Genomic DNA, 15,888 nt, shown 5'->3' with positions numbered 1-15,888 from the left:
GGCAATCTTTTGAACAGAACAAGGTTTAAAGTCAGGAAATGTGTGTGTCAGCATTGTATCCTTTCACCGTACCTATTCGATCTGTATGCTGAGCAAATAATCCAAAAAGCTGGACTATATGAAGAAGAATGGGGCATCAGGATTGGAGGAAGACTCATTAACAACAGGTATTATGCAGATGACACAACCTTGCTTGCTGAAAGTGAAGAGGACCTGAAGCACTTACTGATGAAGATCAAAGCCTTCGGTATGGATTACACCTCAGCATGAAGAAAACAAAAATCCTTGCAACTGGACCAGTAAGCAACATCATAATAAATGGAGAAAATATTGAAGCTTTCAAGGACTTCATTTTACCTGGATCTTCAATCAACACCCATGAAAGCAGCAGTCAAGAAATCAAAAGACGCGTTGTATTGAGCAAATCTGCTGCAAAAGACCTCTTTAAAGTGTCGAAAAGCAAAGATGTCACCTTGAAGGCTAAGGTGCACCTGACCAAAACCACGGTGTTTTTAACTGCCTTGTATGCATGGGAAAGCTGGACAATAAATCAGGAAGACCGAAGAAGAGTTGATGCCTTTGAATCGTGGTGTTGACGAAGAATATTGAATATACCATGGACTGCTAAAAGAAGGGACAAATCTGTCTTGGAAGCATGCTGTTTAGAAGCAAGGACAGCAAGACTACATCTCACATAATTTGGACATATTATCAGGAGGGATCGATCCCTGAAGAAGGACATCATGCTTGGTAAGGTCAGTGAAAAAAAGGAAAATCCTTAATGAGATGGATTGGCACTGTGGCTCAACAATGAGCTTAAGCATAACTATGATTGTGAGGATGTGGCAGGATCAGGCAGTGTTTTGTTCTGTTGTACGTAGGGTCATTATGAGTCAGAATCAACTCGACAGCGCCTAACAACAAAAACAAACCTTTACAGAAGCAGATAGCCACATCTTTCTCCTGTGAAGCCACTGGTGGTTTCAAACCACTGACCTTTGGGTTAGCAGCCTAACACTTGAAACACTGTGCCACCAGGGTTCCTTACCAGAAGAGTGTTGGTTCTCAAAATTTATTATACATAAGAATCACCTGGGGATTTAAAAGTGTACATTCTGATTCAGTACATCTGCGGTGGAAATACAAATTCTCAGCAGTGGTTTGAACTGAACAATCCAGTTTGAAGCCCTGTGACAGAGTAAGAGTGGTTTGAACAGAAGGTTTATGTGCAATTCTTTTTTTAATTTAAATAGGGGACATTTCAGGAACGAAGTCATCTTACTATATAAACAGACTTTTTTCCTCCTAAAATATTTTGAGTTCTTTTGAACAACTTTTACAAGTCTTGGACTGAGCAAACCTTTTTTGATGAACATAGTTTTTAAAAACTGATTTAAAGTCACATGGTAGCAATAGTCTCATCCATTCATTTAATAAGGATTTTATATATATATATATATATATATATATATATATATAACCAAAAAACCCAAACCCATTGCCATTAAGTCGATTCTGACTCATAGCAACCCTATAGGACAGAGTAGAACTGCCTTGTAGGGTTTCCAAGGAGTACCTCGTGGATTTGAACTGCTGACCTTTTGGTTAGCAGCTATAGCTCTTAACCATATATATATATATATATATATATATATATATATATATATATATATATATATCTCCCGGACAAATGTTAGTGTAAATAAGGTCCTAGGTATATAGGATATAGTATGCTCTTGCCCTCAAGACTCTCATAATGAGTAGAATAGACAGAACATTGTGCTGTAATATAGTGCTGTTTCTGCCATAACTGGAAATAGTCTTTATTGCCACCAGTGTCCTCTTTTATTTATTAGTTATCAATAAGAGCTTTAATGTGGCATTCAGGCATCCTATTTCCACCTTGACTCAGTGATCAATGGGTTCAGGTCAGCACACTTAAATTACTTAGGCTTCCTTGGCAGAAGCAACAGTTGACTTTAGCTAATTCAATCAGAAAAAAAAAAAAATTTATTGGTAGCTCAGAGATTCAAAGGGAACACTGGTGAATGAGACTCGGAACTACAAAGTACTAGAATCACAGCAGCTATGGGTCCGCGTAATGGAAGCTATTTGAGTCTTCTCAGACACAGCTGTCCTTGTACTACTCTGTCCAAAGATTGTCCTTCCTCGACTGACAAGATCATCAAGATTGCTCAAATGGGAATAGGTGATCCCTTAAAAGGAAGTTGGGATACTGTTACCAAAAGAAGGCAGAATGAATATAGGGCAGCCAGATTCCCAAAAAATGTTTACCACTATGTTCATGCTCCAAGTGTGTGGCCCCCATGATGCTCACCATGGACATTTCCATGGCAGTAGTAGCATTGATGCTGCTGCTTTTAGTGTGGGACCCATCCCCATCCCCCCAACCACGTCAAGCTAGTCCATTTGAGGAGGGCAAAATGGGAAAATATTTTCCCAAAGTCACACATTAAGATGGGGCTAAAATTCAAATCAAGGTCTATCTCCAAAGCCCATGCTCTTTCTACTATACTGGGTTCTTAACCTTGGCATTTCTGGAACCACTGACAGTGGTGCTGGCTTCAGGAACCCATGTAGTTCTGGGTATGCATCTTTCTGGGGAGATCATCTATAACTTTCATCAGATTTCCGAAGGGGTACATGACCCACGAACAGTAACAAACCACTGTAATACCCAAAGCTGTAGCAGATCTGTTTTATGATCATAATGCTGTTGTTTTTAGAGTACACCCAACAAAATATTTTGATTTTACAATCTTAGCACTTGTTATTTGTAATATCATTTTGCAATATAAGATTGAAATTCAAAATCTGAGCCAAGGTCCCTGTCTCCCATGGGAAAATTACCTGTCTATGCAGGAATCAGCAAGTGTTAAAACCAATGAGAAAAGTTCCCTCTGCAAGATGACAAAGGGCTGAGCAAACCAGGAAGATATTTTTCATTTAACTACTGAAGTCCTAGTTGTACATTAGAAGGCCTGTCTTCTGTTTGTGACTTTGCACTGACTTCATTTATCAGAGCTTCTATCACCTGTATGATGGGTGTAATATAAAATCTGCCATCATTTCCTCCATCACAATGTTATTAGATTGTTTTGAAAGTACTTTCATTTCCCCAACAGAAAAGATAGATAGGTAGGTAGAAGATAGGTAGATGATGGATAGATGGATTAGATAGATAGATTAGATAGATGGATAGATAGATTAGACAGACAGACAGAGATAGATAGACAGATTAGATAGATAGATAGATAGATAGATAGATAGATAGATAGATAGATAGATAGATAGATAGATAGATAGATAGATGATAGATAGATAGATAGATAGATAGATAGATAGATAGATAGATAGATAGATAGATAGATAGATAGATAGATAGATAGATAGATAGATAGATAGATAGATAGATAGATAGATAGATATGACTTCTTTGGGGGGAAGCAAAAGCACCTCAGAAAAGGCTTTGCTTGCAACTTCTAGGCCTAAGTGATTTCTGAGCCTCATAGACATCCATACATGGGATGTTGTGATGGACTGTTTGTGAGGGACTCACTTGTTTATTTTTAGTTTTTCATCTCTAGTGAGTTACTTCTCCCTCACTTTTCATTAGTTGTGTTTTTTAAATTCCAATATAAATACACCTCTCACATTGTGTTAGCTAGCTGGAGTGTTGCTTTAGATGGCCCATTATAATACATCTTGCTATCAACATGCATAATATTTTACAGAACACAAAAGCTTTACTCTAGAAACAAGATAAAGATTGTTATAAAACAGAAAGATGCAAAGAAGCCAGGGAGAGCCATACTGGTCTACTAGTAGAAGTGGCAGTATACATCATTAATATAGGAGAACTTCTGGTGGTGGCATTTTATGAACAGGGTCAACCATTTGAGTGTGAAATGTCCCTTTCTTTGCCGTCAGTCCCCAAGCAATCAGTTTTTTAAATGGCATTTTAGAAAGGTAATGAATATCTACTAACACCTGGATGTAAACTTAATTTCAAAGCTGTGGAATAGACCATAAATAAAAACAGTGAGTGATTTCCATAGCTCAGCCTGTTCAGACCAAAGGAAATATGGACTGTCAACAGGGGAAGCCCAAAAGTCATCCCTAATAGGGTAAAATGCCAGGTAGTATGAAGTTCAATTATTGGTTGTTGTTGTTCTTACTGTTATTATTGTGTGGTTCTTTTGTTGAATGGTTTTCATAAAGAAAAATAGGAAGAAATACACAATTATGGTGGTATGTAAAATAAGGATTCAATATTTGATATGTTAATTATTAAGCAGGTAGCAAGGAAGGGAGACAAAGGAGGAATTTTGAAAGCAGGTTCTCCTTGAAGTTTCTTCTTACCACTGTAGTTCTTAATTTCAAACCATAATCTTACATATTATATTGGAAATGAAGATTAACTGTATTTATTCAAGTAGATGCCTAGTATAGGAGCAGGTGCTACCTTCCTCATAGTTGAAGACTTTTCAGATTGCCACCCGCAGGCACAGAAACAGGAGCTACATCCTTTTGTTTTCATAGAATGTTACTTTGTGAAGGGCAGATAACACTCCAGCTCTCATGATTCCTTCAACCAGTCATCAGTCTTGTTGATTTTTCCTTCACGGAACTTTTCCATTCATCCCTTTTTTTTACATGTTAAATTCAACTTCCCTAGCTCAGATCCTCACCACCTCTAAGATTATTGCAATAGCTCTCTAACTGATTTCCTTGCTCACAGTCCAGCCCTTTCATTTTATCTTGTGCCCCTGTGCCAGATCAATCTTCCAGAAAGACTACTTTGATCTTGCCACTCTCCAGCATGTAAAATGCTACCCACGGCCAACAAGATAAAGACCAAAATTTCCACACTGGCATTCAAGGTCCCACTATTTTTCCAAGTTCGCTTCCTAGACTTCCGTCCACAAACATTACACTCCTGCTGAACTGGATTATACATTGTTTGTAAATCAGATTGTATTCCATCCCTTTGCTCAATATGTTTCTGTGTACCTAGAAACCTGTGTGCCTCTCCTCTCTACCCATTCAAATCTAAAAACTACTCAAATCCTGTATATCTGCCAAAACTCAACTAAAATCCAGTCCCCCTAGTGGCAGCTTTAAAACATATCCTTCAATGCTTTGACACTCCTCCCTCTGAGAGGCATGGTCCATGTTCCTTAGCCTTAGATCTGGGTCGAATTTAGGGATTTGCTTGTATTTAATAGAATGCAGCAGAAGGTATGTTGGATAACTTCCAAAGCTGTGTCAGAAAAAGGCACATAGCTTCCACCTGCTTTTCTTGGGATGATTGCTCTGGGAGAAGCCAGGCACCATGCTGGAGAGGTCACATATAAACACTGGTTAACAGCCCAAGTGAACTGCAGCTATAAATCAAAGGGGTGGCATCTCGAATGTTCAGCCCAGTTGAGCCTTCAGATGACTGCAACTCCAGTACAACATCTCAGGAAAAGATGCTCAGACAAGCCCTTTTCAAGTTTTTGACCCCTAAATCATAAGTAAAACAAATGATTGTTTTAAGTCACTAGGTTTTGGTTAATTTGTTATGCAATTACAGTAATTGGATGTTATTGTTAGCTGTCATTGAGTCAGCTTTGAGTTACAATGACCTTGTGTATAACAGAACAAAATGTTGCCCAGTCCTGCATCGTCAGTGTCCTTGGTATGTTTGAGCCCATGGTAATTGGAACACTCCCATAAATTCTCTTCCTAACCTCCCAAGCCCAGGGCCACCTCTCACTCCTCTAAATCTTAATGTAATTATTCTGTACACTCATTCATTCAGGATACATTAATTGAGGTATCTACTAAGTGATGGAAACCCTGGTGGAGTAGTAGATAAGTGCTATGCCTGCTAACCAAAAGGTCGGCAGTTCAAATCCACCAGGTGCTCCTTGGAAACTCTATGGGGCAGTTCTAGTCTGTCTTATCATGTTGCTATGAGTCGGAATCAACTCAACGACAATGGGTTTTGGTTTACTAAGTGATAGGCTTAGTCCATCACTAAGCTCCATGCTAGGGAAGCAACGGGTTTTAAAAAAGACACTATCCCTGCTCAACAGATGTTTACAGGCTGCTAAAGATGGACAAGAAAACAGGCATTATAATACATTAAGTCTACAGTCTATATCTAAGCACCTATTTTGTGCCAGGTACTGTATCACAGTGAAGTGAATTTGAAAATACTGAGTATTATAGGCTGTGGAACATCGATGCAGAATTATCCTAAAGACAATTAAGTACGTGAGTCTGGGGTTGTGGAGAGAAAAATGGACCAGAGAATGACATTTGGGAGTCAACAGTGTATAGATGGTGGTGAATGCTACAAGCATGCATGGGATTCCCCAGGGCGTAGAGCTGGAAGAACAGAGAGCCTAGACAAGAACCCTAAGACACTCCAACATGTAAGGCAGAGGAAGAGAATCCTTCAAAGACAAAGATCAGTAAGAGAAAGAGCAGGGAAACCAAAATCTGTAAGTCCCTGAAACCAAGGTAAATAAGTGTTTCAAGGAGCGATGAGGAGTCAACTATGCCAAATGCTGTGGAGGCCAAATAAGATCAAGTCTGAAAAGTATAGCTTTCATTTAGAAAATAATAATGTTTCTGACATCCCTTTTATTGTAGTCTTGGGCTGTTCTTTTAAAACATTTTTCAGGATTAAGGTCTCACTAAAGTAATATATTGTTTGTGGGCAGGGGTTACTTATGTTGAAATTTTGAATTTCACATGGTTACAAAACTCAGATGTAGAAAGCTAAAATTATTTTTTGTTAATGGAAATTAACTGTCTGGTCTCCGTTTCTGCTGTTGGCAGATTTAACCTTGCCAACTCAATGAAATTCAGTTTCTTCTATTTTTAAACACATTGTTTTTCTTTCTCGTTTGTTTCGGTACAGCTCACATACAGGGTTTTACTCATTCCCCTTTGTCTTCCCTTCTTTGAAGGTGATCCAGGTTCTAGAAGTGCTGACGTATATGCCTGGGACTCTATTTCCTACAGTGCCTACCATTCTCACTGGACTCTGCTTAGGTGTAGCTCATTCCTCCAAATCTTGAGTGTAACCTCCATCTTCACTGCATCCATTGCTAACAACTGAGACCCCATCATGGCCTATTGTTGCTGGCCTATACAATCTGTATCATCCCTGTTCTTTCAGAGGTCTGCTGGTTGCTCCTTTCTTGCCCTCTTTTTAGTTGCTTACCTTATCCTCCATTATGGTGGGCAGAATCCTGGGAACCATAGATATCCCCCCTCAGTCATTGCTCCTCTACCTCCCAGAGGCCATATTGGACATGGGGCTTCTTTAGAGTTCAAGGAATAAAATCCAGAAATGTATGCTAATTCAGTGCACAGAATTTTATACACAAAGTTAAGTTTTCAGAATCCCCCCCTCCCAAAAAAATTATTCTCTCTTAAGAGACTGGCTCTTGAAAATCAAAATGTTTTGACTTGCAGACTATTCTTTCAGCTAAGAGCTTTCTTGAAAGTGAAAATTGCATTATTCTAGACTATGTTTACCACTTTTCCTGACCAATAAATACCACTGATACAATGGGGAGAAAATAGGAGTAGGATTTTCCAGGAACAAAAAGTATTTCAAAAATATTATCCAATTATATTGGTGATATAACACAGTAAGTTCTCAAATTGTATAGTTTACTATTTATTTGCTAATGATTACTTGTTAGGAGAAAGGGAAATTAGAAAGATAAGTCTTAACTGGCCTGACGTTCACTATCATTTTGTAATTTGGATTTCAAAGGCCAACCTTTAAAGGACTCTTTATTCCATTACCAGGACTTAGACTGTAAAGATTTAAATTATAAAATATGCAAGCTGTCATAGTGTTAGTGGTGGTTATGGCTTTGCTCTACCCAAAAATGATGTGCTATAGGCATTTTTGAACAGGAAATAAAGATTAGTATGTTTCCCTTGTGGTTAAGTTTTTTATATGAAAATAAAACTCTATATTGAAACCGACAAGCACAAGTATTTATTAATATTACTAAATGCTCTGTTTAAATAGGAATATGAATAGGTTATGATATAATGAAATATAAACCTTTTTATATTTATATATAATTACAACTTCTTTTCGCATAATCTTTATTGTTAACCACTACTTAATTTAATTGGGATTTTTTTTTTCCCATATTTAAATAGAGTTAACTTACTCTTTATCTTCCCAAGAATCAAACCTTACATTTCTGGACCATTTTTCCCAACTGACACACCTTTGGCAACTTCTGATTCCTAGAACTGCTTATCTCTCCAGGCTAGTGCTAAAGCCTGCTGCTCATCTGTGGGTTGGCAACACTGTGGTGGCTTGTGTGTTGCCATTATGCTGGAAGCTATCCCACTGGTATCTCAAATACTAGCAGGATCGCCCATGGTGGATAGGATTCAGTGGAGCTTCCAGGCCAAGACAGATTATGAAGAAAGTCTTGGTGATCTACTTATGAGAATTAGCCAGTGAAAATCCTGTGGGTCAGCAGAATATTATCCAATATAGTGCCGAAGATAAGCCCCTGGGTTGGAAGTCCACAGCAATGGACCAATTGTGAAGATGGCACAGGACCTGGTAACTTTTTGTTCTGTTGTAGGTGAGGTTGCCATGAGTCAGAGCTAACTTAATAGCAACTAATAACAACTGCAAAAGCAACTCTCCGCAAGTTCTAGCTCTCTTCTGTTTTAGGGCTCACCCTTTTTTTCTATGCAAAAATCTTAGTGGAATTTGAGGGAGAGCAACATAGACGTGTTGTACTTCAGCAATGCTGGCATGAGTGCCCTGGGATAATCTCCTTCCCAAATGGGAGACAAGTTCTTCTCCATTTTACCATCTCTCAATTTCCCTCTATGTCTTTTGAGTACACTTGACTCCCATCTGCTAGCAATCTGTCCAGAATCGTGATTTCATATACAAAACTGCTTTTAAAACTGGTCGGGGTTACAAAACAGACCTTATCAAAAGTTGTGTTTTCTAGTTAGAGCTTAGAAGTTTTAAAAAGAGATATAAAATAATGTTGCCACAGTTTGACTAACTGTTCACTAGCAGAAAAGGAAGACAGTCATTCTAGGTGAGAATATACAGCCTTGACAAGGTTTTCTGTTTGTTTTGTTTCGTTTACATGGAAGATAAGGTTGGGAAGTTGATAAGAAAGTAAGAGCCAATCAAATCTTAGGCCATAGCCTGAAAATACAGCTAAACTGGAAGAATGACAAAGTTGAAAATAAGATAAAGGAATGGTGGGAAAAATGAATAAGAAAACAAAAAACCACCAAAGAAAACAAGATTGCTTCTGGGAGAGACTGAAGTACTTAAATTCCCCAAGGAAGGGAGAGAGGAAGCACATGGATGGTTTCAAAAACAGAACTAAGGACATATTTGTCCTACGGTTGGAAAAAATAATTTTGTTGTAATATTTACAGCAAGTAATAGGAATTAATAACTATTTGTTGATTAATAAAATTTTGGGGGGGGGGGTGGAAGTTTGGTGAAAAAGTTAGACCATGTGGATGAAGAAAGAGCTGACAATTTTCTGTGCCGAGATAATACGCCTGGATTACAAGACCGGGGAGTGTCTGTTACTGATACCTGATCTATGACGTATTTAAATATTTCAAGGATATGTTTATAGCTTTAGTCTCCCTTACAGGCTCAGAGTGGGTGGGCATGTGGCACACCACACTTTAAGAAGACTGTAACTGCATTTCTAGAGGATCACATTGAACAATTTTTCTCCTCCTGCCAACCATGCCTTCACTTGTTTTTCTTTCTGCTTTTAGTGCTAAAAGCATAAAATGAAGTTACAGAAAATTCTATGTAATTTTTAAAGTAAATATGTCTTCTAGTTATTTTTAATGTTTTCTCTTTTTACTGTTTATGGAGATTAAGAGAAGTGACATTTGTTTATCTAGGAAGGACAGGACTTATTCCCTCTATTTCAAATAGTTTTCGGTCAGAGTATCCAAATACGGCTTCTCTGCCCTCAAATAGTCAGGCGTAACCTAAAATTTACTAAAATAAAATTAAGAACAATAAGTTTACATGAAAACCACATTTTTCAATAATATTGCTTTCTACTTCTAGTGAATCTTCTAATACCTTTTCTAATGGATTACTGAGTTAAAATGTTCGGCTATGGCCAAAACAAAAATATCCTGTAGTGTTGCTATCTGTTTCAAATGATCATTTTTCCATTGTACCTTATGAATAAGAAATGTCCTGGGCCTTTTGCTTCAGAATAATCCACTGGGGGCTGGGAATTTGGGAGTTATAGGTGAGACAGTATTGGTCATGTGTGGATAATTGATGAAGCTGGGTGATGATACATGAAAGTTTATTATCCTAGTCTGTTTTAGGTTTTTTTTTTTTTTTTAAATAAGATGTATGTGCAAGCATAGTAAAAAATAGACTGTTCCCAGTTTCCAAAAAAGTAGATTATTTAATAAGAGGAGAATAGCTTTTAAAATAATAAGTGATAGCATATTCAAAAGGTACATTGCCATGTTGCCATTAAAAAAAATAGATCATGTTTCTGAAGAATATTTAATGACTTGGAATAACATACAATTTGCTAAGTGAAAAATCTAGGTGGCAATCCGTATGTACTGAATTATCTCATTAAAAAAGATTAATTAGTATATAAATGTTTGGGATAAAAATTCCCAGGCTGGTCTTATTCTAATTTTTATCCTAAGAAAATACTCAGAAATTTACATGAAGATTTCTATATACAAATGTTCATTATAAAATTTCTTATAATTAAGAAAATAGATAACTTGCGAATTGGTCAAATGAGCCATACCTATATAATGGAATACTATGGATCATTTTTAAAAAATCACATTTTTGAAGGATAATTAGTGAAATTTGAAAATATTTCTAAAATGATAGCAAGTAAAATGATACAAACAAATTCAGTGAAAGAGGTATCAAATCTATTTATTAGTTTGGTAATAAGGAAGTTAAAATCTTTAAGTATAGGACAAGCAACTGAAACAGATGGTAATTATCTGAGTTAAAGTTATTCTTAGGTTAAGATTAAGTCACAGATAAAAAGTTACAGCTCCCTAGTAACTTCTAAGCTCTTTTCTAAATCACACAAGACCAATCAAGCTTCACCCTCTGACTCAGGCTTCAAAGCAAAATCCTTCTTCGGTGCTATGGTAGATAAAGAGTTCCCCAAACAACCTTCTCATCTCAGTCCCTGTCCCAGACCTCCATCCTAGGCCAAGGTTTCTTGGCTTATAGTATCTTGATGACAGACTCTAAATATCCAACCACTCCACCTAGCTGAGATGCCTTCCCGACTTTTGTCTCCAGGATTGTCAGGAGAGACCCACAGACCTGTCCCTGGCTTAATGTCCTCGCCTTGCCTCCATCATTACAAATGGGAGAAGATCTCGAGTGGTCAGCACTTTTCCTGGGCTGTGTACAAAGACCTTTTATAATTTTATAAATAGAGAACATATTTTAGAAATCCCTGATATAAAACTCATGCTCAGAATCGACTTGATGGCAATGGGCTTTTGGTTTTGGGATATAAAATTAAAGGTAAAAGGTTTCCAGAAATAAATTTCAATATAGTTCTAATTTCCCAAAAGTTTTTAATTTTTTTTCTATTAGCATTTCTACTAAAAAAAAATTCTTCTACTAACATGTTTTTAGAAAACAAATGGAATTTTTAAAAAATGAAGTTTTTCCTAGTCTCCTGGGAGATGTGTGTGTGTGTTTACTATACAAGATTTTCTAGGTCTGAAATGAAAGTCGGTTATCACTGGAAACGATGGTTCATTCCAACAGCTCAGGCTGGGTGTGTTTGGAAGCTTGCCCTGTACATCATGTGAACTAATAGTCTTCCATGGAGCGTTCTAGCTCACTGTTCATTCCAGTGTGTGGAGGTAGTTGACCTAGTTGCTCTGGTTACCAGTTTTAAAAAGGCACCAACATAATAATTTATAGGGAGAATGAAACCTTTGATGCTGGAATCAATAAATGTTGATGACATTATTATCTGAAAATGAAACAAAGACAAATTTTTTTCCCCAAAATGTGTACATATAGAAACTTGAGGCTTAATTTCTTACTTTTATCCATATTATTAACTGAAATTTATAAATTATTTGTTTTGATATTTATGCACAACACTGAACATTTGTTCAGGTGCCACAGATGACTAAGAGACCAAAAATACTTCAAGGGAAAAGAAAACAGTGGAACAAAATAAAGAGAAATTTGTCTCAGGATGAAAAGAGAAAAGGTATTTAGATAGAATAATGCTGTCCTGACCCATTGACTGAGTCCCTGGGTGGTGCAAACAGTTAAGCGTTTGACTACTAACTGAAAGCGTGGCAGTTCAAACACACCCAGAGGCTCCTCAGAAGTAAGGCTTGACGATCTGCTTCATAAAGCTCATAGCCATGAAAACTCTATGGACCACATTTCTACTCTGCAACGTTGTTGTTGTTGTTAATTGCCTTGGAGTCAGTTCTGACTCAGCAACTCTGCAATTTATGGGGTCACTATGAATTTGAGTTGACTTGGCAGCAACTGGCTTGGCTTTTGGTTTTAGACCCACTGACAGTTTGAACCTTCCTGCAGATTTCTCCAGCCCTCCATTCCTTGGCCTCCCTAACTCAACAGGCCTGCAGGTCACTTCAGAGATTAATCCATAGGATAGAACCTGGGGGATCTGTGTAATCTGTCAACATGAGCCCAGCACATCCTAGGATATACAAGGCAGAGTCAAGTCTTGGGACAGCTGGAACTGTCCAGCTGTTTAGTCTGTAGAGTGAAGCCGCCCCGATTGACCATATCTGGCTCTACTCCATAAGCCCCAAATGTATATGCCTGCTCTTGAGTTGGCGGCCACAGTTTTGAATTGTAATGGTCTCTCCATTTGAGGTATATAATATCACAAAGCAGGGAAAGAGACTGTGCAAGTGTGTGAGAGTGAGGTAGTTGAGGCTCTTCACACAGAGTAGTGATCTTGCAACTTTATGGTGCTTTCTAGGTCACTCTTCTCAAGATTTATTAAATATATTGGTAATACCTTTTTGAAAGGTAGTATCAAAAGTCTTAAAAAAAGAAGTTTATAACTTTGGCCCAGAAATGCTCTTCTAGAAAATTATTCTAAGGAAATAGTGAGCGTACATTTATGTACGTGGGTATTCATCAAAATGTTGTGTGTAATTGCAAAATAAGAGAAATAACCTGTTCCCAACAACACGAAGCTTGATTAATGATGGTATATCCACACGAGTTGGTGAAGAATTTGAATATACTATGGACTGCCAAAAGAATGAGCAAATCAGTCTTAGAAGAAATACAACCAGAATGTTCTTTAGAAGTGAGGATGATGAGACTTCAGCTCTCTTACTTTGGACATATCATCAGGAAAGACTAATTGCTAGAAAAGGACCTCAGGTTTGGTAAAGTAGAGGGGCAATGAAAAAGAGGGAAAACTTCCATGAGATGGATTAACACAATAGCCACAACAACAGACTCAAACATGCCAATGATCATAAAGATAGCACAGAACCGGGCAACATCTCGTTCTGTTATAGTACATAAGATCACCATGAGTCAGAGCCAACTCAACGACAGCTAACAGTAGCAATAAATATAAACACAGTGGGATATTATTGATCCATTACATACTATAATGCAGATTCATGTTTATTAACTTAGAAAGAGGTCTAAATTTCCTCTAAAAATCTAGACTAAGAACAGAGTAGACAGATAGTATGATCCCATCAAATGTAAATATGTGCATAGAAAATAGCCTAGGAGTTTCTACACCAAAACGTTAGCAATATTTATCTCTGGCAGAGGGATGATGGGTAAATACCATTCTCTTGTTTGTACCTTTCTGTATGGATTGAACAAGGCATAAAATAAGTAAATATGAATCTGCCCTGCCTTCTAGCCCACAAGTATATTTTATTAGAATAATAATTTGATCTGCCTAATATCCATTTTTTCTGTGCAACAACCTGCTTATGTCTGTACTGAGATACATTATGGTCCTGTGTTTAAGTTTGACCCAAGCAGTAGAAGTACATACAGGACATACGTTATTCTCTAACTTACTGGCTCTGGCAAATCAGGAAATCACTCTGAATGAAATCAATCCAAATGGCATTAGCATTTTATCTCCATGCTGTCAGAATATGCCCATACTCTGACTGCAATCTGGCAACCTCAAGGATGGATAGTTCTGTTCATCAGAACATTGTTATTTGGTGATTAAAATACATGGCATGGCTACCACCACCACCTCCTCTCATAGCCATGGCGGGCATCATTAATCACACGTTGTCCTGTGAACCCAGATTTGACCTTAAAATCTTTCCAACACAGCTGTGCTCCAGGCAGCTCCTATCAATCATTTATTTCAACTGAAGTTGAAACCTATTAGCCATATCCACTCTGATTACTCTGGCTGAAACATTATTATTCCTTTGACTGGCTCCCAGGACTATGGAGTTGACGAGCATGACTGTTTTCTTTCTTTAATTATCTCTCTTCCCCTTTAAAATATTGATAAGCTATAAAGGTGTTACTGACATAAGGTTAATTCCCAGGAGCCCAAGCAACATTTTTTTAACCCCCTCCCCACCTCCAACCCTGAATTACGTAAGAGGACCATCTTTTTTCAAGATCTTCAAGAATTACAGGATAGAAATGTGAACTTTTATAATAACTGCATTTACATTCCATATAAAATATAGGATATTAGGACAGTCCACAAATATGAACAGGTATTAAACCTATGAATAAGAAATCCCAAAAGAAATACAACAGAGCAGAATGGAAAAGGTAGACTTACACAGAAATAGAGTACTGAAGGAAAAAAAAAAATTGTATCCTGCATCTTAAGAAATCGTATGTCTTCCAAAAGTTTGACCGAAAAAGTCATTGTGAAATTCCAAACACAGAACTTCATGTATGGGACATACAGAATCCAGATTTACAGAAATGACCCCTTGAAAACCTGGATCAATGTGGCACATCAATCACGCATTTCAACTTGCTCCTAGACTCAGATCCCAAGAACCAACAAACACACACTTTATAATATCAGCTCAGGAAAAGGAGAAATACTGTATCATTTGTGAATCAGAAATTTTAAAGAAATTCTGAAAGACACAAAGTTGATGGGATCACATTGACAGAGGAAATCACAGCCCAAATTATGTTGACAAAATGCTACTAAAGGGTGGGAATTATTTAATGGGAACTCCAGAAGAGGAGAATATTAAAAATGGCAGGGGCAAAAATCAAAGTCTAATATAGAAGATATTCCTAGGACTGAATAATGACTGATATTTTCAGACTGAAAGGGTCCAGAATGCTAAAAAAGTTGGAATAGATACAAATTGATGAAATTTCAGAACACCAAGGATAAAGAGAAAGTTTCCATAGACATATATAAAAAAAAAATACTTAAAAAGGAATGAGAATCAATTTGGCATCAGACTTCTCATCAACAATTCTGGATGCTAGCATACGTTAGGGAAACTCTTCAAAATTTTGAGAGAAATTATTTTGAACAGATTATTTTATTCCTAGGAGAACTGACATTCAAGTTAGAAGGCAACAAGGAAATGACAATTTCAAGTGCTAGAAACTTTTGTTCCATTAAAAAGATTACAAGGGGAGTTTAAAAATATTGGTCCACTGGGAAATTGTATTAGTTTGAGAGAAAGAAGAATTACTTGTGAAATTTTGTTAAGAAGCCATTCAGCTAAGTTGATGAATATATGCATTTTAAAAAAAAAGTTGAAAAACAAGTTCTTATTCAGCAGCTCAGTTAAGTAGCAGTCAAAAGTTCTCACCCT

This window comes from Elephas maximus, chromosome 2 (genome assembly GCF_024166365.1).
Source record: "Elephas maximus indicus isolate mEleMax1 chromosome 2, mEleMax1 primary haplotype, whole genome shotgun sequence".
Taxonomy (NCBI): domain Eukaryota; kingdom Metazoa; phylum Chordata; class Mammalia; order Proboscidea; family Elephantidae; genus Elephas; species Elephas maximus.
Note: the sequence above shows the minus strand (reverse complement) of the source record.